The sequence below is a fragment of the Malaclemys terrapin genome, chromosome 6, assembly GCF_027887155.1.
Source record: "Malaclemys terrapin pileata isolate rMalTer1 chromosome 6, rMalTer1.hap1, whole genome shotgun sequence".
Lineage (NCBI taxonomy): Eukaryota > Metazoa > Chordata > Testudines > Emydidae > Malaclemys > Malaclemys terrapin.
Genome location: NC_071510.1, coordinates 51,749,503 through 51,772,328, shown reverse-complemented (window position 1 = coordinate 51,772,328; position 22,826 = coordinate 51,749,503).

Sequence of the window (22,826 nt, the reverse complement as noted above, 5' to 3'; positions counted from 1 at the left end):
GGATCCGGTAATATTCAATATTTTCGTTATTGACTTGGGTAATGGAGTGGAGAGCATGCTTATAAAATTTGCAGATGACACCAAGCAGGGAGGGGTTGCATGCACTTTGGAGGACACGATTAAAATTCAAAATGACCTTGACAAATTGGAGCATTAGTCTGAAATCACCATGATAAAATTCAATAAAGACAAGTGCAAAGTACTGCACTTAGGAAGGAAAAATCAAAAGCACAACTACAAAATGGAAGTAACTGGCTAAGTGGTAGTACTGCTGAAAAAGATCTGGGGGCTATAGTGGATCACAAATTGAATACAACAACAATGTGATGCAGTTGCAAAAAGCTAATATCACTCTAGTGTAGTACGAGGAGTGTAGTATGTAAGACATGGGAGGCCATTGTGAGGCCTGGCACTGGTGAGGCCTCAGCTGTAGTACTGTGTCGAATTACAGATGCCAGTCTTTAGGAAAGATGTGGACAAATTGGAGAGAGTGCAGAGGAGAGCAACAAAAATGATAAAAGGTATAGAAAACCTGAGTTACGAAGAAAGGTTAAAAAACTGGGCATGTTTAGCCTTGGAAAAAGAAGATGGAAGGAAAACTGACAAGTCTTCAAATATGTTAAGAGCTGTTATAAAGAGGACTGATCAGTTGTTCTTCATGTCCCATCTCCAGTGGACAAGAAGTAATGCGCTGAATCTGGTAGATTTAGGGTAGATATTAGGAAAAGTTTTCTAACTATAAGGGTGGTTAAACTCTGGAATAGGCTTCCAAGGGAGGTTGTGGAATCCCTGTCATTGGAAGTTTTTAAGAACAGATTAGCCGAACACCTGTCAGGGATGGTCTAGGTTTACTTGGTCCTGCCTCAGCATCGGGGGCTGGACTTGATAATCTCTCAAGGTCCTTTCCAGTCCTTCTATGAGTCTATGATACATCTGTAAGAGGTAAGAGTTTCCCAGCCAATGAATTCAGTGCCTCAGTTCATGTGGATTTAAAACAGTCCCTCAAAAGTCACTCTACCATACCACTCCCAGAGCATTGCAGGCTCTGATTCATGTGGGGAAAAACAACTAATTTGAAAGCAGAGATACAATTTCATAAATAACACAAATTTATAAATACAGATGTATCCTATTTTTCTGAGCTTTGAGCATCACTTAAATCACACTGTTTAATATTTGACACTAATAATGGGCATAAAGCCTGGCCCACAATTCTAAATGGTCACATGTACACCCCTCCCTGAGAACATTTGTACTGAGCTTCCTGGATCTGCAACGGTTGGGCACATTATAGTTCTAATACTCTAAGGAAAATTTGCTTCACTGTAGCAGTCACTCCCATTCTCACTAGTGATCTGATTTTTGAGCTATGTTTCTCAATACAGAAATGTACAGGCCACAGTCCATCAAACAATGTGTCTGTTCAACATTCTGGGCCTGAAAATAAGCAAAGAGAAGTTGAGATCACTCTGCAAAGAATAGAATTCATTGGTGCAGTTTTGGATTCAATATTTGCCAAAGCATTCCTGCCTCTTTCCAGGTTTCAAACTCAATGGGATCTCTTTGCGTCCCTCCTCAAGGCTATCCTCAGACCACTGTCAGCAATTGCCTCAAGTTTTAAGTCACATGGCTGCATGTACATATTTGATCTCTTATGTCAGGCTGCATCTTGGGGCTCTACAGGCATGACTCAAGGCAGTCTATCATCCTCAGTTTCACCATCTAGACAGGCTGCTATGTATCCCAGACAGGATATTGTCCTTGCTGGACTGATGGAAGAGCCAAGACTTGTAGGGAGTTCCTATTTCTCCCCACATCCTCACCCATGATTCTGATAAGGGATGTCTTAGCCATGGGGTGGGACTGGGAGGGAACATCTGGACACCCTTCAGGCTCAGGGTTTGTGGACTGTCAACGAGGCTGGACTTCACATAAACATTCTCAATTTGCGCACACTAGCTCAGCAGTTCCTGCCCACATTCAGGGCAGGATTGTCCAGCTACTCACTGACAACTCCACAGTGATGTCTTATGTGAACAAGCCAAGGGGGCACCAGGTCTGATTCTAGGCATGAGTGTTAGGTGAGACATTTTGCAAGTCTGAAACCAAAGAGTTTCTGCTAGCAGTAGTAAGCAAACTTCTATTTCCTTTAATGATTTAGGTGCACTTTGGGAACAGCTACACCACTTCACAATAAGCTCCAGGGGGGATTCTGGCACAAGGTGGCAGAATTTCTTCTAGATCATCCCTCATGCAGTCATGGGGTACAGCATATTGCCTCTATGTGGGCTAGTGCTGAGTGGGAGGGAGTGGACTATGGCCCCAACCAACTTTGGGGTACACTGAGGAAGCAATTCCTGTGAAACTCGTAGTGCAGGCACTTCAATTCTGAGGGCCGTTTCATGTGAGACACAAGGAGATTCATAGATTCCAAGGCCAGAAGTGACCATTGTGATCATCTCGTCTGATCTCCTGTATAACACAGGTCAGAGAGCTACCCCCAAAATAATTCCTAGAGTGGATCTTTTAGAAAAACATCCGATCTTTGAGATAATGAAGGCCAATTATTATTTGTATGATATTTCTATTACAGTAGCACCAAGATGCTCTAATAAGGGCCCCATTGTGCTAAGTGCTGCAAAAGCATAAAAAGAAATGGTCTCTGCCCTGAAGAGTTTACAATCTAACTCCCTGTGAAAGGCCTTTCTTGTGCATATCTGTATAAGCATCTGTCTTAGGCCTAAGTAATTGCGACAGTCATTCACCTAATATGTGCTGCAACTGGCATAGACTATTTTAGTCTTTGTTTTATTTTTGAGTAAATCCTTGTAGATGATTCTATGTATATTAGTACCTCCCTCATGCTTCCCCCCTGCAACCCTCCCCCCCCAGTCATTTCTTCAATACACAAGCAACTTAACTTTAACTCTTTGTCCTAACACAAGATACGCATGTGAGGTAGAACAGGGTATATGCAAAACATTAACTAGAGAAGAACTAAGTCACTTTTTCTTTAAATGGAACACATTGAAAACATAACTTTAAATCTTAGCAGAGCAGTGGCACATTGCACAAGCAGAGGGAAGTAATATAACTGAGGTTATGGCAGGAACTGGAACTTATATGGAGTTCACAGGTTATAAATCTCCAGGAGAGTCAGAATTTAAAATAAAAAGAAGAACAGGAGTACTTGTGGCACCTTAGAGACTAACAAATTTATTAGAGCATAAGCTTTCGTGGACTACAGCCCACTTCTTCGGATGAATTTAAAATAATACAATATTAAAGGAACTCGTGGTCAGATATAGTTACTTCTCATTTCCATTGATCTGAAAGAGGAACTTTACTTTATCTCAAATACAGCGGACCTGATGGTTTAACTGTCCTTTTTAAGACCTGAGACTAAAATGGGAAATAATACATCTGCTCACTGGGTTTTTTGTTAACTCTAAATACAGAATAATTAGGAAAGACTTAAGGATTGAATTTACCACCTTTTAATGAAATCATATGTTTGTCTCTGTGCACTGAAAAAGCATTAATCACCAGAGGGCTTGATGATATAAATGTGCTTTGGTTGCTGTGTTTCTGTGGCTGAAAGATATATTTGCTCAGTTAGACATTCTGCCTCATAGTCTAATTTCAAATTAAATTTGAAAACAATTACTTCTAAAATAGTCCAGGGAAGTAGTTTTGAAGTACTTTATGAGACTGGAACTATTGACTGTCCAGAATCAAAAGTAATTTTCAAGCAATAACAGCTGCCAAAATCTCTCCTGGCTGTTTATTGGGAGGTTATTGGAATGAAACTGGGTTTGTAAAATTATAGGAATTTTTAACCCTGTTACTTACCACTTTGTGTGAACTGGACATGAACTATCGTTAACAAATTAAATGAATTCCTTTCAGAATCACAAACTGTTTTACTAATTTATGGAGCATATCTAAGAAACTTGATCGCAGGCTAGGGCAGCAGCTAAGCTGAGGTAGTCTCCAGGGCCTTAAAAATGGTAAGACTTTCAGTGTCATACATGAATTTAATTTAGATTTAATATGACTTACATTAAATAGGGTCTGGTTATTCCCAAACATATTTTGAGGTTTTACAATTATGGTAAAGATAAATATCTTACAAAACTGTTAATACTATGAAAGACATAGTTATGAATCTGATATTTACCATTATTTATGGTAAATATACCAATATTTAATATTATTTAATTTTAATTAAATATGTATTTGAGATGCCACCTGAAAAGGTTAGAGAAAAGGCTTGTAAAATAGATTTGGCTACAGGCTTCGCACATTGTGTCTGTTCCCACAATGTGTCTCATTTCCCCAGCCAGGGTATGCCTCTCCTTCATGTATCTCTGCTCCCTTGCTTAAGTCCCACCACAGCTGAATGATTATTTCTCTATAAAGTAATGGTGGAATAATTTAGACTTCTCACAATTAACTGTGTAATATTTGGGACTACAAGTTCATTTCTTCTTGTGGAGTAGGTAACTTGCATTCTACCTTTCCTCCATTTCCCCATCCTATAACCTATTCCGACCTTTACTCCCTGACACATTTCTCAAAGGAGAGGAACAGCATTCATTAATGTATTTTCTACAACTTGGAATAGTGTTCACTAGAGACAACCTATAAGACTCTTTCTATTTCAAATATATACTTACAGATATAAAAGATCTCTGAATACTGAAAAACACGCACCAACAATAACAAAAGCACAAAATAAATGTCTTTCATTTTGTGGTTTATTGATGGATCCCATCCACATCCAAACAACCTTAGGGTGTCTATCTGAAACCCAGATCCTTATTTTGCAGTTTGAGCTCATCTCTAATCTTGTTATGGCCTCTACACGTAAACCTTGTAAAACATGAATGCTGCCTTTTCTTCTCTTGGCAACGTTTTTGTTTTATAACTCCAGGATCAAATGTGTAATGTGAACCATGAATTGTCACATGTCGACTCCAACAATATGCTGGAATCTGTAACAATGCTAATGTGAATAGCAATGTATTTGTGGATGCATTTTTGTAGAAGCATCACAGGCCTCTCAGGCACATTCTTTCCTGGGTGATGGCATGACAGATGGGTCATGTGTCCTAATGAAAACAACACCTCCATTTCCTGCACCGATAGCTCCATTTCAGCCAGAGAGGCTGCTCTGTACAAGAGATGTAGTGGGGTCCCCTGCAACTTCTCTCATAGTTCCATGTGCATAGTTCTCCTCCTAAATGATGATTTGGTCTGGGTAAATGCTCTCAGTTGCATGCATAAGTGAGTGTTCAAACTGTCGATTTAACTGTCTGCATGGACAAAATTATGCACAAAATGGAGATTATCCTTTTAACTTCTTATTCCCTCCGGTAGTCCTGGGGACATCTAGACTTTTCCTAATATGCACATAATTCCCATCAAAAATTAAAATACATTATACAAGGGACTGGATTGGGACGTGGGTATAGCCACAGTTGTCTTGTGTGATTCTGGGTAGTCACTTACATTTGTTCTCATTTCCCCATCTATAAAATGGAGGTAATATTTCCCTAACTTACATGGGTATCATGGGGATAAATTCATTAATCATTTTTATATATCACACCTACTAACCCCAGTTATAGACCCCATCATGCTAGGCACTGTATAAGCACATAACAAAGCCAATCCCTGCCTCTAGATGCTTATAGTTTAAGTTGGCTGTGAGGTACTTTTAGTTACTCCTATGATGTGCAAGCACCCAGATACATAGACACCATTGAATGGACAAAGGGCACTTTACTTCTGAAAAATGGTCGGAAGTAAAAAGATGCATCTTATAAAGACAAATGTTCTTATGGGCATGAACCAAAGCCCTTTGAAGTCAATGAAAAGATTCCCATAGACTTCAATGGACTTTGGATCAAGGCCATAATGATCAACCATTTTTGTTCTGTTAGATAAGTTCTCACTATGTTGTAATCATTGTACTATTAAAATTATGGTGTAGAATTCTGGTTTCTTAAAATAGTTTCCAGCATATATGCCATTAACATAAACCAAATGTTACATTTCCTTTCTCCAGAAAGCACTTCCAAATGTTTATTTTACGTGGTAATGTGCCATACTAACACCTTAATTTGTTCTGTGGATACCATATATATTCATAGAACATACTGTATTTTCTTTAATGGCTTTCATTAACTTGATTATGCCCATGAGCATGATTTTTGCCAAAATAACCTAGCAGGAAAACCTAATCTCTTGGTTTGTGCATGGAAACTAGCATGCATATATTAACAAGGGTCTACTTTTAATAAACAGAAGTTAATACATTTATTTTGAAAATACAGTTATAAATTTAATTGTGAGTGAAACATTATATTCTTACAAAGATTTATAACTTCCTGGTTCTGGAAATAGTTGAATATATATAGTCTAAAACTGATCACATATTTGATGAGATTGGCTATGTTTTTGTTAAAGGCATTTGTGGTTACACCAAAGTGCCCTGAAAAAGGTCTCACTACTCCTTTCGGATGACGTACCAGTGTTTGATCCTGAGCCAAGAGGACAGAGTGACAATAACAGGTGGGAGCAAAACTTTGTTTTTTCAGTGGGGTATTTTGAAAACAACCAACCACAGAGTTAGTGTTATTTGATCAAGTGTCACAGATACTTACACAAAACAAGGAGCCTGAGGCACTCAGTGCTCCTATACAGATTCCAGAGTTGCTAAAGGGTTGGGATAAACAAGAGGCAATGATTTACAAATATGGTCCAAAGGATCATACTGGTATCCTACACTGGAACTGGCTGTCTCAGTCCTCTAGTGAAGTCAGTCAGGGTTAGATCCACAGAAGGGACTTAAACTCGGTATTGCAAGAACTATCTTTAGGTGCCCGGCCACCCATTGGAATCATTGGCCCTGACTTAGGCATCCAGGCTCCTTATACAATGCACAGGGAGAGCTAGGAATGGGATTTATGAAAGCCAGCACTCTGAGCAAGGAGCCACCTAAACTAGCCAGTAGGAAATGTTGAGGAGAGCGAGGTGGCTTAAGCCCTGTCTTTTAAAGGAAGTTAGGCACCGAATTCTGGGCTTGAAGGTGGTGGTTTCCTCTGCTTAGGATTCACAGCCACTGTGACTCTCCTGGAGTTACCTGGACTAAGCCAGGCCAGCCCTTTCTCACCAAAAAACAAGAAGGTGGTGGTGCCCCCCTTTGCCCCATAACCTAATGGTTAGAGCACTCACCTGCCTGACTCAGAGCAGGGACTTGAACACAGGTCTCCGATCTTCCAGATGGGAGCTTGGACCACTTTGCTATGGGGCTCTGAGGAACTGCTGTCTCTCCTGTTAAAGCTGTTTCACTTATTTTACAAAAATATTTAAATAGTCATTGGGCCAGTGTGAGAGAATGTTCTGAGGGTCACTTGGGTGGGCCAATGAAGTCTGCTCACAACAGCAGAAACGCAGTACAAGTGAAAATCTGTCCAGTAGTAGAGATTAAAATCCTAATAATGAACTGCATAGGGAAGGGCAGAAGGGGGACTTGGAAGCAGTCCTGGCAAGGTGAATGTAATAGGATGTGTTGAGGCAGGAGCTGACTCAGCACCCTGTCACTTAAATTCCCACCAATATAGTTTAACTGGGACTAACTGGAAGTTCAATTAAAAAGTGGCGCTACAGCTGAGGGGGTAACTAGAGGGGGGAGCCCTGGAAGGAGGGAGAAGTGGGAGCCTGAAGGAAGGCAGAGGTAGACAGCCTGAAGCATGTGGGGGAGCTCACTGGCATTTGTAAATATATGCAAATAACACTACAGGCAGAGGCCTATTGAAAGAATATACTAAAACATGGTGGTGATGAAGGAGACCGAAGTGTAGGGTGACCACACAGCAAGTGTGAAAAATCGAGACGGGGATGGAGAGTAATAGGCGCCTACGTAAGACAAAGCCCCAAATATTGGGACTGTCCCTATAAAATCGGGACATCTGGTCACCCTACCAAAGTGGTCTGGTCTGTACTTAAGGACACAGAGAGGGCCCCGTGGCTGTGACATTATCTAACCCTGATCTAAGGTTGCTTGGTTAACACTGGTTATTTGGCAATCAATTAACTCGTTAATGGACACCAAACTCTAGTCTACACATCCCTTAGGGCAGAGAGAACCCACCGACACACGTGCACCCATCCTCCTGCAGCTCCCCCACAACCACCAAGGGGCCAGCCCCTGGGGCAGGTTCCACACATGAGCACACCCCAAATCCTACTTGTACAGGATGGAGCCATTGCAGCCTTCTGGCTTGACTGGCTGAAAAGAGTCTCCATACGGTCCCTTCTGCTTGGCCCTTCTAGCCACTATTGCACCAGACTCTCCTTGCAGCTGCCAGGTTTGCCATCACCATGCTATGAGGCATAGTGCTGGGGCATAGTACTAAAGACCGGGATCTAAGGCACAGTCTTAAAGTTGTGGCCAAATAAGACTATCTCAGGCATTGCCTATACTGGCGGTGGCATGTAGAATATAGGTAGCTCACACCACAGTGAAAGGTTTCAGAGTAGCAGCCGTGTGAAAGTCAGTCTGCGTCCACACTGCAGTGTGTAGCTACATGCAGCAATGAAAGGCTCTGGCAGCAGGGACATGACATTGCTACAAATGGCAGTGTAGCTATGGGAGGCACTGCTTGGGTGTATAGAGAGATCTGTAGGATACATACCTTAGGGTTCTGGCATATCTGTACTCTACTAGCCTAAGCAGTGTCACGCTGTCTACACTATTTATAGCCATGCTGGCGGTCATGCTGTGTATGTTCTCTACATGCCACCTTAAGCCCTAGGGTAGAATACGCAGGATACTTTAGTGCTCATCCTGATGGGATTTTTGTTTCTATAACTGTCCATTTGCATTGTCGCTGATTTTTTTTTCTCCATGAGCTTAATCTTTGGGGCAGGAGTTGTCTGTTGTTCAGCTGTACAGCTCTGAGCACAGGAAGGCCCCAATCCTAATTGTGGCTTCTGAGGACTACTGTGATACAAATAATAATAATAAGCATTAAGCAAACCAGAGTTGCATAGTGTTGGGTTCAGAGTTTGTTTTAAACTTCCAACTAATATTAGTGAAAAGGAGAAGTTAAAATACTTGCAGTTCAGAATAAGATATTTATCTCAACCTTGTCAGAGCTTCCTGTGTCAGCAAAAGTGGAGTGGAAAACAGACTTTCGAACAAGATTTCCAGTACTACTTACTTCTACTTAGGGTAGAAATACAGCATCCTGTCCTGTGCTATTTCAGCACTTCCAGTTTTGTCTGGACCCCCAAAAATGTGGAGATGCATGAAAATATAATTAAGGAGAAACTGTTTCGAATATCAGAAAAAATTGCATTCAGCTCTAGTTCATGTTTTAGATTAAGCTCTTTTTTAAAGAGAAATTTTGCCCATCCTTCATAGAGATTTAATACTTAGGTTTTATTGTGATACCAAATAGATGCATTAAGTGTTAACAGTGTATATATCACATTTTTACATATTTGCTTTGCATTAATTAGGCATTCTTCAAGTCTTTGTAATCAGTGTTTTCCTACATTCTTGTATTTTATATTTTGTTTCCTGTATTTCTCCTTGAATCATTTTCCTGTGAATGTAGGGCTGCACACATTAAATTACTTTTCAGGCTTGGCGTTGACAGAAAGTAAAACTTTTTTTATGAAAAATTGTATTGCAATATTAAAGTAATTATGGTCTGATATTGTCATATGATAATTTTTAGTGATCATTCCTCTGAGGAAATGATGGGCCTGATTCTTCAAGTTCTTCTCTCTCAGAATTCCCACTGAAGCTAGTAGCAGTTCTTCTTGCAGAATGCTTTCAGGTTTGGGTTCTAACTGGATTCCACACAGTAACAGAATTTTATTTATTAGGTTCAGATCCTTCAAACATGTATGTGCTTAACTTTACACATGGGAGTTGTCCCACTGATGGGACTGGGACATTATTTCTCTGTGTATAAAAATCTTAGTTTAAGCCATTTATCTAGTGCAATCGGAGGTAGTTTTGTGTAGGTAAAACTGGAGAAAAGGCAGCAAAGGTGAGATTGCTTTTTAAAACATTTGCAGAAGTCTGGGGAAAGGTCATTTAAAGTCAATAGAATTTAAAATGGAAAAAAAATCTGAGGGTCTTAGGAATAAACTTAAAGTACTAGATCTTGAAACCAGTCCAAGAAAAGTGAGTGATAACGTATCACTACTTCAAAGGGTGGGATGCGGTAAGCCAATGAAAAGGAATTTCATATATCTTCGGAATTAGTGTGAGTATCAACCTTGCATTCTGTAGGAGCAGGGTATACAAGTTATAAAGGGAGAGCTTGGTCTGTTGTTTCTGTGTGCTGTATCCTGCAACCCTTTGCAGAATAGTGGCCATCCTTTAGAATTAGCTCCATATGGCTGAATCCCTGCTGATTTCAGTGGGGGTTAATGTGGGCATAGGCATCTGCCCCTACAGAGCTCATTGCAGGATCAGCCTTTATGAAGTTACCCCACACTATATTACACTATTTGCCTATTGTAGACATAATTTAAGTTTTCCTCTACTCACAACTGTCTTTCCCTTAGACTAGAACTAGGGTGACCAGATGTCCTGATTTTATAGGGACAGTCCCATTTTGGGGGGCTTTTTCTTATATAAGTACCTATTACCTCCCCACCCCCCATCCCAATTTTTCATACTTGCTATCTGGTCATCCTAACTAGAACATAAGAATGGCCAGAGTGGGTCAGACTAATGATCCATCTAGCCCAGTATCCTGTCTTCCAATAGTGGCCAATGCCAGGTGCTTCAAGGGAATGAACAGAACAGGTATTCATCAAGTGATCCATCCCCTGTTGTCCACTCCCAGCTTCTGGCAAACAGAGGCTAGGGACACTCAGAGCATGGTGTTGCATCCCTGCTTATCCTGACTAATAGCCATTGATGGGCCTATCCTCCATGAATGTATCTAGTTCTTTTTGAACCCTGTTATAGTTTTGGCCTTCACAACATCCCCTGGCAAAGATTTCCACAGATTGACTCTGTGTTGTTTGAAGAAGTACTTCCTTTTGTTAGTTTTAATTTTTTTTTTTTTTTGCCTATTAATTTCATTGGGTGACCCCTAGTTCTTGTATTATGAGAAGAAGTAAGTAACTTTTCCTTATTCACTTTCTCCACACCACTCATGATTTTATAGACCTCTATCATATTCCTCCTTAGTCATCTCCTTTCCAAGCTGAAGAGTCCCAGTCTTTTTATCTCTCCTCAGTATAAGCTGTTCCATACCCCTAATCATTTTTGTTGCTCTTCTCTGCACCTTTTCCAACTCCAATATCTCTTTTTTGAGATGGTGCGACCAAATCTGAACACAGTATTCAAGATGTGGGCATACCATGGATTTACACAGAGTCAATATGATATTTTCTGTCTTATCTACGTCTTTCCTAATGGTTCCTAACATTCCATTAGCTTTTTTGACTGCTGCTGCACTAGAACAAAATGCAGACAAGCATACTTAACTAACTTCAGTTTACTGTAATTTATGTTCCAATAAACCATCTAATCTTCCTCCAGCTGAAAATCAAATCGCCATAACTGGTGCACTGTCAGTTTCTGAATTTGGTGAGCTCTCATTGCTCATTTTCAATAATCATAGTTAATAGAAAAAACTTTAATAAAAATGAGCCTCAGATCTTTAAATATGATCATAAGCTTTTAAGTAAGTCTTAAGACATTTTGCATTTGGTGCCCTCACATACAAGTGCTGTTTGGATCAGGAAACCAGTGACTTTCAATTGACATTAAACAGGAAATAATTTGATAACAATTGGTATTATATGAGCACATAAGGGCTATACTAAAGCTAAAAGGTTTGATGTATGGAGAAATGTTTCCAGTGAGTGGGATTTTCCATTAAATGAATAGATATTAAGTGGACATGACTGTACAGTGTATTTTTTATTTTGCATGAGTGTGGAGGAAAGAGATACCTTTTAGGAGTTTGACACTGACTCTTTGCTATTTAGTCTCTGTGTAAGACCTGATCTAGTAAAGCATCTAAGTATGTGCTTGACATTAAGTACAAAAATAATCCCATTAAGTTCTGTGGGACTTCTCATGTGCTTAATTTTAAGCACGTATTTAAATGTTTTGCTGAATCAAGGCCTAAATAATTGAATGGGTTGTCATGTGACACAAGGGTGTCATCAGATTCATGTTTGTGATTTATTTTCTTTATCTTAACCTATTACCCACATTGAACCCACCTTCTTTACTGCTTATTATTACTGTCAGTGGCAGAAAATATGGGTCTTTAAAGCTAATGGCCAAACTCCAGTGGCTTCCATCAGACCCTATATTGGCATTAGTCATATAAGCAGACTAGATACAAAAATGTTTAATCAGAACTTTCGATATTACCAACATTTCACCTTTGTTTTGGGATCTCTCCAGTGGAACGTGAACCAGATTTTTACTTTCCGAAGTGGAACTTGAATACGTGTGTTTGGAAAATTGCATTTTCCCTATCAAATCAAATCAATGTGTGTCTATTTAAATGGACCTTCCTGGAACATGAGGTTGTAGGTAAAAATAATTGTCACTTCACAGAAAATGCTTTTCCACAGAAATATAGATGAGATATTTTGAGAAAAGCCACAAATCTGCACCCACAGAACTGAGAACTACAAAGGTCTGTCAGAACATGTTCAGTTATATTAGATGGTCACTGTTAGGAAATCATGCACCCCAGAGAGTATATCCAGACTTTGTGTAGAATGTGGCATATGCGAAATTTTACATTGTTCTTACAATACTGACTCTTTTCTCAGTGATATTAAACCTGGAGAAAGACATGCAAGTATCAACTGATAAGTTCTGCAAACTTGGTTAAACCTAGAGGCACAAAGTGGAGTGTGTTTTTTAAAGTCATGACTATTGAATGAGTTGGATGCTTTTGGAATAACCCAGAGTGGCGTGACATGCAGGCAGTTTTAGTCCTATGATAGTATTATAAATGTTTGTTCATGCTTTCTCGAGCTTTTTATTGATTTGGTTAAAGTATTGTATGAATGCAGCATTTCAGTAGCAAAATATGATCAAGATGTGTTCCCCATGATACTGCTATAGCCATTAATTTATTTGAATGCTTTGTTATGCAGAAAAATATCTTGGCATTGACAATCTTATGGGAAACTGGATAATTGTGCGGGTAGTTAGCTGTCTAGTAAGTCTCCCTTAAAACAGAACTCTTTGCTTGGGTAATACATTGTCCTGGCAGTCACTTCATTACTGATATATCGGTCTCCTGAGTTTTCGCCTTTGCATCCTCTCTCATATCTTAGTGTAGTGCTGCTTCTACTGCAGATGGCACCTTAGGATCATAGGTTTTTCTGCCTTTGTGTTATTCCTCCCTGGGTTTATCTCACAATTATTCCATGTTTCCTTCTGAATTCTGTTACTTTTTTGTGCATTTGACATTTGCAGATTTTTTTGTACACCCTGCAGGTGTATTATGTAAGGTGTGGCTTCTCCACCATTACCTGCACGCGCACACACACACACACTGTGCAGTAGTGACTTTTTCAGCTGATACAAAGGACTATTCGTTTAAATACAAAAAAAGTTGGGCTTTTTTTTAGATTTAACAAAATGGCAAATATAATTGAGGAAAAGCAAACCAAATCCAAAGAGGAAACAGAAAAAGGGATACCTATATACACACACGACACACAGTTATAATGTCCAGTAACTACAAATTACAACACACATTTGTAATTATAGGGTCAGACTCACCAGTACATAGAATATGTGGAGTGTGCTAGTGAATTTGGTCCATCATATACGTATTCATGCCCATTTCAGTTTAAGAAAAAAGTCACTAACAATTCTGTATTATTCTTGAATGTTTCCAATGTACATTTTATTTAAATGTGAATGGTATGTATGGAGTGTATCTAATGATCAGTATTGAACTGAGAAGAATTTTCCCAATGCTCCAGAATGACTTTTGTATCTTTTAGTTTTCAGTACAGAGTTTCACTCCTACATAGGGGTGCAGAGTTCCGGGAGCCAGTTGCAGGTGGCAAAACATGGAGGTAGGAGAGTTAACTTCCAAAGATCAGATTTGGGAGAAGACCTGCATTTTTCATAATATACTCAGTTTTCAAATCTTTGGAGGTTTGCTTATCACTAGTTACTGTAGTTTTTACAAGCTACTATTTTTCATGCATACATTCACAAAGCTTTTAATTTTTCCATTCTCCATGGCTGACCTCTGATTTTAAACCAAGAAAAATCTCCAAGGAAGAACATATTTAAGCACTTAACACACTACTTTAGTTTTGTTTTAGGCTTCCTTAACCTAGTTTCTCTTTCCCTTGCCCATTGGCATCAGATACTTAAAAACAAGTAAAATAGATCTCTTGTGTTGCTCTCACTCGCACGCACACACACACACACCACACATGTGCACACACACACATGCATCCCTTACTCCCTGTGCCACAATTTTTAGGGGGTTTTGTCCTATGATTATAAAGAGTTTGATTTGTAGACCTTTGCCTAGTCACCGTAAAATGGGTAAGAAAAATAGGCCATTTAAAAGTGTTCTGTTTGGATTCTGTCCGTATTCCCTCTGGCGCTCAGGTTTTGATACTCAAGTGTCTGCTCATACATAGACTAAAGAAGTGGAGCGTTAGCGAGAGTGAGGTTATGACTCCATGATTCCATTGGGAGTAGTCATTAGTTTATGATTGCAACAACTCTGCTTGAAATTTTCCTGGAATTTGTTGGACCAGTTGCATGGTTTTAAACTCTTCACTCCTATTCCATCCAAGCTTAAGAGCTAGTTTGCAATTTTGAAAAGGCCTCTGTATCAAGTCTGAATCTCTGATAAACTTCCTACTGTGGCTCCAATGTTCTAATTCTCATTTCCTCTTTTGTCTTCTTTCAATATTTTATGTATCTATTTTAGATAGCAGTAGAGAGGCGCGGAGATGACTTGTGCCTGCCAATGGCGGGGAGGGGGGGGAGGCAGAACGGGGGCCAGAGTGAAGGCAGCATGCTCAGTAGAAGCCAAGCAGCAAATCGGGGGAGCGGGGCACATGACCCTGCATGCCCCTCCATGTGTTACCACTGGAGAGGAGAATGTAATGTATATTAAAATATCAAGCATTCAAAAATCAAGAAATTCAATATTATGGCTACAAACTCAACTTTCACTATACAGATTCAGGTGTCTGCCTTAAAAAAAAAATCCTTATAATTACAGGTGGAGTGGGTAGCAACACCTAAATGTAAGGTCCCTACGCTTCCCATTCTCAGCAGTTACTCATGATTTTGCCAAACTTTAACCATTCAGGCTGAATTTTTCCACATGCTTGGTCTTGGAACAAGAAATGGGAGTCAAAGCTGATGTGTATTCATAAATTAACCATAACAGTGGTCTTGGTAGCCAGCTGGTGGTTGTTAACTATGTAGTATGCCATTAAAAGGTTAAATACAATGCATCAAACTGGCATGTCATTAGGCAGTGCACAAACACACACAATTAACTTCCTATAAGAATTCAAATCCCTCTTATGTAAATGATTAAAAGAAACTTTTTAAATCCATTTGCAACGTTCAATGTTATGTTTTCTTCATCAGAGATGTGTTTTGTTCCATTGTAAATATCTTTTATGGCTAGTTCAGACTAATTGTTTGAGTATCTGATCTAGTTGCCTATGTGCATGCACTTTAGGCCTTCAAACAGCCACATGTGTAGAATTACATGATAATTTTCAAACTGGTTCAGTCTACCTCTGTGTTTTCCTTTCTTGTTCCAAACAAGCAAGTGTCACCAAGGGACCAATGTTGAGACAATGGAACAATCTGTGCTCTTACAAAAATGCAGGTTCCAGCATTTGGATCATTATTCATCCAGGACTATCTCTCTCAGTGACTCTCTTCGAATTTCTTTGTAAATAGTTGATCTTATTAATAGTTTGAAGCCTTTATTTGAATGTTGCTATAAGGATATCTTGGATTTATTTTGAAAATATAGTAAAAGGATTTTATATTCTCCTTATTGTTGTAATAGATTTTATTGTTCTTAAATATACAAGGCCAAACTCATCCCTGGTGTAATTCCATTGGCCATTGTTTCTTCTTCAGATCCTGTATTGTAGTTTTGAATCTTTTGCTTTCTGAATGACGTGAAACAGTTGAAAAATCTGCTGGTTAGTGAGTGTAAAATGTAGCAGAAAATTTTCCCCTTAATAGTAATCACTAAAAGTTTACAGATTTATCAATAATTACTAGATGCAAGCTTAGTTTCCCAACTCTGGGATAGCAACTTCCCACAAACAACTTAAATACTCACCTAGTGCTGTTCATTTTAATTAATTCGGAAACAAATTTTCTGTTTAAGTGAAACATTGGGAATTGTGCTTTGATGCATTAATTTATACCTTCCACTTTTCTCCTAACACACATTTGAATATCATGTAAAGAAGATGATTTATAATGAAGTTCATTTAATGTGACTCATTTCTCAGTGGTCTCGGAACACTTTATAGTTGGTGAATTATACTTCAAATTAATTTAAAATGAAGCAGTAAAGTAAGACAATCACCAACTATTCATCAACTGTAAAAAAGCCCTTTTCTAAGAAATCATTTACAACAGTATGTCAAAGAATCACAAAACATTTTCTAAATATGCATTATGGTTCTTGGGTATACAAACTGACATTAACAAGAATCTCTAATACGGGGGGTTAATAAGTATGCCCTCTACTGCAACAGACCTTATGCTCAGGAAGGTGATATGAGGCAGAACAAGGCTTCTAAAACAGCAATTAAAGGGAATATTGAGGAGGGAGTGTTTCACAATGAGTGAAAGGGGAAAAAAGGAAAAAGTGAAGTTCTTCTCTGAAAAGTCATTATGGAAAAATGGCAGGTTTTTATACTCCTCATATCTACTCCCTACACCTCAGTTGCTCACTGTAGTGACAAAATAAATTCTGACCACATTTTACTCCAATTAATCCTGCAGAGCCAACACAGCTGAGAAGGAGGGAAATGGATTTTATTCCTTTTATGTCTCATCAACATAATTGTTTGCCAAGTTCCAGTCAGTTGCAATCCTGCTGAAGGCAATGAATAATCAGAAGACTCTGAGTTTGCACAGGTGTTACCAAATGCCTAATTTGAGTTGCAGAACCTTTATTACTGGTGATAATATGTCTCACATCTAGAAGCATGGGTACAAAGGACCTCTTATGACCACGGCAAATATCAGAACCCATTGTGCAGTACTTTGCTTCAAACAGCATTATTCTTTTCAGGGGAATCTTCATTAGGCTAAAAGAGGATGCAGTGTTACCAACTCTCATGATTTTATCACAATAGTCTCATGATATTTTATTTTTTCTTAAAGCCCCAGCTCTTGGAGTCATGTGATGACATGACTATTTTAGCTTTCTTTTTTAAAAGAATTCTGGCCCTTCATGGCTGCAGAGAGAACCTGGAAAATGTAACCTGAGTAAACCATAGAGGCTCAAAAGCCAGAAGGCAAATATAATTCTATTGGTTTTCTTTTAATAATGATTTTTTACGTCAATCTGATGATTTTGGGGGGGGGAGGAGCATGACTCATGCTTCTTTGAATGCTTGAGGGTGGCAATACTGGAGCATTCAACGTGGTCTATCCAGTCTGTGATCTGTCCTGCTCCATCTAAAGCAGGGGGATAGAGGTGGGAAATGGTGCCAGAGGTCCTCACCACATGGAGATCTGAGGAGGAGGATCTGGGTCAATGAGGAAAGAATGGGAAGTGTTCCAGAGAGAGACAAAGGATCAAATTCTGTTCTGAGTTACATTAGCATAAATTGAGAGTAACACAATGGAAAGTTTTGACTGCAGAATTGGTAACCAATGCACAAGTCCACTTGTAATATTTTAGCATTTACAAAATGGAGAAATAACTTAGATTCATGGCGCAGACTACTTTGCTGTAGGTGAATAGCAGCAGCAAAACCAAATTGGAGGAAACTGCTATGCTTGAATTGTTCATCATGGTACAAACAAAATAAATTCTAATTCAGACAAGATTTGTACCCTATCAGCACTAGAATTTTACAATCCTGTTAATTGACACTTGTTGAAATGTGACTAAATATGTAAGTGTAGATGTGCTCCTCTTTTTCTAAAACTATAACTCAGCACTGTAAATACTTTTTGTTTTGAACATAGCAGATATGAAGGATAACATTGGAGTGAAACCTTCAACGTGTTAAATTGTAAAGTACAGAGTGGATAAATTCAGCTTCAGTATAAGGAGTTCCAGTGTATTTGGCAGTACAATATCTGGATATGGGAATGTTAGAAGCAATTTGGAATGGATTGCACCAATAACCAGAATTCTTATTCCACCTTGGGGATATTGCACAGCGAGGTTGGTATTCAGGTTCTAAAAACAGATGGAAATATGGATGTGTATCAGACGTAGTGGGCAGAGAAGGGATCACAAAGAACATCAGCACTTGTATGATGTCCTGCTATATAGGGATTTTACACTGCAGGCTTGAATCTGGAAACCAGCTTGAATTATGCAAGGATAAGCTAGGGTGTAAATTTAAGGTGCAAAAGCCATTCTGCACTAACTCCCTGTATGGAGACTTATTGCATAATAAGAGCATAGGTGCTGGAACTAGGAGTGCTGGGGGAGCTGCCACACCCTCTGGTTTGAAATGGTTTCATATACAGGGTTTACGGTTTGGTTCAATGGCTCTCAGCACCCCCACTATACAAACTGTTCCAGCATCCCTGAATAAGAGTGCCCACATGGAGAGCTAGGGCAGAATAGCTTTTATGCAGTAAAAAACAATGAGGAGTCTTTATGGCACCTTAGAGACTAACAAATTTATTTGGGCATAAGCTTTCGTGGGCTAGAACCCACTTTATCATATGCATGAAGTGAAAAATACAGTAGGGGAAATGAGTATTGGGGAAATTAGGTTTAGGTTTTGTAATGACCCAACCACTCAGTCTTTATTCAGGCCTAATCTGATGGTGTCCAGTTTGCAAATTAATTCCAGTTCTGCAGCTTCACGTTGGAGTCTGTTTCTGAAGTTTTTTTGTTGAAGAATTGTCACTTTTAGATCTGTTATTGAGTGACCAGAGAGATTGAAGTGTTCTCCTACTGGTTTTTAAATGTTATGATTCCTGATGTCAGATTTGTGTCCATTTATTCTTTTGCGTATAGACTGTCCAGTTTGGCCAATGTACATGGCAGAGGGGCATTGTTCACACATGATGGCATATATCACATTGGTAGATGTGCAAGTGAACGAGCCCCAGATGGTGTGGCTGATGTTGTTAGGTCCTATGATGGTGTCCCTTAAATAGATATGCGGACAGAGTTGGTAGCAGGGTTTGGTTCCTGGGTTGGTGTTTTGTTGTGTGGTGTGTGGTTGCTGGTAAGTATTTCCTTCAGGTTGGGGGGCTGTCTGTAGGCGAAGACTGGCCTGTCTCCTAAAATCTGTGAGAGTGCGGGATCGTCCTTCAGGATAGGTTGTAGATCCTTGATGATGCGCTAGAGAGGTTTTAGTTGGGAACTGTAGGTGACGGCTAGTGGCATTCTGTTACTTTCTTTGTTGGGTCTGCCTTGTAGTAGGTGACTTCTTGGTACCCTTCTGGCTCGGTCAATCTGTTTCTTCACTTCCTCTGTGTGGACAAGCCCTTATAAAAGTGATGGATCTACAGTTCTAGTTTAGGAAATTGGGGTAATTTTCGTTTTCTTGTTTTGTGTGTCTTCTGGCAGGTTTAGTAATGATCAGAGGACAAGAAAGACTGTGAGGGAAGGACTTCTTTATCACTGATTCAGCACTCAGAGCACTAATGCAATGATAGAACTGTAGCAAGGAACCTGTCAGAGCTATCGTTTTACCACAAGCCATAGATGCCTTGATGTTTTACCTATCTTGATTGACCCTCATATGATTAGAGACTGACGCAATCAAAGAATATCCTCTATTCTCCACAAGCATTCACATCCCTGCAGGCAGGTTCAGTAAGCTTAACTGAAAAAAGCTCCTGCTACAGTAGAGAACAAAGAAAGGTATTTGCAAGATCAGAGGAATTAATTTACAATAGTACAGTTTGGAGCAGCTATGTGATGCCGTGCGTTATTGCATTTGCTTGTTTTGTCAAGACACTCTATTTAAATCATTCATAAGTCATAAAAGAAAATGAGTTTTTTTGGTCTCAAACTAGTTCTTAGAGGATATTTCATGAACCACCATATATTTTTTATAATTTATATGATTAGAGGCTCTACTCTAGAGAGCCCAGAAATGGGATAGTAAGGAAGTTTCACATCTGAATTAAGGTGCGAGGATATCAAAATTGTAGGGAAAAGTTTATGTAGTTTTTGCCTGGTTACATTGTGCTTGTGAAACTTGGTCTTATTTGCCTTGCAGCGAGTAGATATTTCAGAGAGCTTCCAATCATTTTGTCGTTTGATGTTGTTCACACGTTGTGATATATTATATACGGATAACCATAAAAAAGGGAAAATCATTCCAACTCTCAGATATATTTTCAAAGAGGAACATGAAGATTAAGTTTCTTGACTCACATTCATGCTAAAAAGAGCTGCACAATTAAATCCCTCAAGCATTGCTTTGAAAACTTACCTCTTGCTGTTTTTCTACAACGCTCTCTTTGTGGTTTCTGAGCGCTTATCATTTGTATCCTTACATGAATGTAGCTTAGTGAGTGCCTATAGATTAGAGATACGGGATTTAGTTTAGTTTGCTTACAGCTGGTTATATGGTTAAAGAGGACAGAACAGAAAAGAACTCTGTTATGAATTCTGAGTGACTGAAAATGGATTTAGAATGGAAAGATGACCATAACCTCTTGCAAAATGCTACTGTCTAATGTCCTGCATGAGCCCTGTGTGAGTCCAGTACAGTCCTATGAAGTAATCATGGCAAAATCTGTTTTCCAAAATGTGTGTTTATTCATTTCCCTACTAGAACTATTTGATTTTACACTGAATAAAGGAAAGAGTTAAATCTCATTCAAGTAACAAGTTCTCATGTTTAAAAGTTACGGTAGCTGGCTTTGGTAATTTTTTTTCATTTCATAAGTATAATTAAGCAATTACTGAACCTGTATTGTAAGAATTAACAATTTCTGTTCCTCTGAAAAGTGTCACTTGATTCTGACTAGTAGCTCAAATAAATAAATCACTGTTGCATAATGGGAAAAATATGTACAATAAGTTTTCCTGTAAGTTAACACAGAGGAAGATCTGTGTTACAAAAATAGTTTGTAACAAGGGCAATGGTTCAAATGAGAGCTAAACAACTAATTCTCTGAACCATTCAGAGAGCGTACAAAAAGGTATGACTCAGGTAAAATGGGAATAATCAAGAAAAATATTTTTGAGTGCATTATAATGAAAAGTATCTAGTTTGTTGAATAGACAAACAGATTTTTCATTGTGTGGTTTAGTGAGACATAATTCAGATCTACACAGAACTCTGAACAGGAGTACTTGTGGCACCTTAGGCCTGGGCTACACTTGCAGATGTACAGTGCTGTGAGTTAAACCTGACTTCGTGCAGCTGAGTAGGGAAAGCGCTGCAGTCTGTCCACACTGACAGCTGCCCAGAGCACTATTGTGGCCACATTTGCGGCAATTGTAGCGCTATTGGGAGCGGTGCATTTATGGGCAGCTATCCCACAGAGCACCTTTTCCCATTCTGGCGCTGTGGGTTGTGGGAAGGGGGCGTGGGATTCTGGGTCCTGTCCCAATGCCCCATGATGCATCGCTTCGCATCCCAGAAATCCCTTTGTTTCCGTCCACCTTTGGTGCCATCTTTCAACGGTTTCTGTGCAGCGCGATCTGTCTGCGGGAAATGGAGTCCGAACTGCTGAGGCGTATGCTGACGAGTCTCGCCAGCACATCACGTTTGGCTGTCAAACTATTTCTTAAGATCCAAAGTGACAGTGAGGGTGAGGAGTCCGACGATGCTATCGAGCCATGTAACGCGTACGACACGAAATTGCTTGTGGCATTCACAGACATGCTTGGTGGAACGCCGCTTTTGGGCTCGGGAAACAAGCACCGAGTGGTGGGATCACATCGTCATGGAAGTCTGGGATGACGAGCAGTGGCTGCAGAACTTTCGGATGAGAAAAGCCACTTTCATGGGACTGTATGAGGAGCTCATCCCCACTCTGTGGCGCAAGGACACGAGATTGACAGCTGCCCTGCCAGTGGAGAAGCGGGTGGCTATTGCAATCTGGAAGCTGGCAACTCCAGACAGCTACCGGTCAGTCGCAAACCAGTTTAGAGTGGGAAAGTCGACCGTTGGAATCATGTCGATGCAAGTTTGCAAGGCCATTAATCGCATCCTACTCAGAAGAACCGTGACTCTGGGTATCGTGCAGGAAATAGTGGATGGCTTTGCACAAATGGGGTTCCCTATCTGTGGAGGGGCGATAGATGGGATGCACATTCCTATTCTGGCACCACCCCACCCAGGATCTGAGTACGTTAATAGGAAGGGGTATTTCTCTATGGTTCTCCAGGTGCTTGTGGATCACCGTGGGCGTTTCATTGACATTAACACAGGCTGGCCCGGAAAGGTGCATAAAGCACGCATCTTTTGGAACACTTGGCTGTTCAGGAAGATGCAGGCCGGGACTTTTTTCCTAGAGCATAAGATCACAGTAGGGGAAGTTGAAATGCCCATTGTGATCCTTGGAGACCCTGCTTACCCGTTAATGCCATGGCTCATGAAACCCTACATAGGGAGCC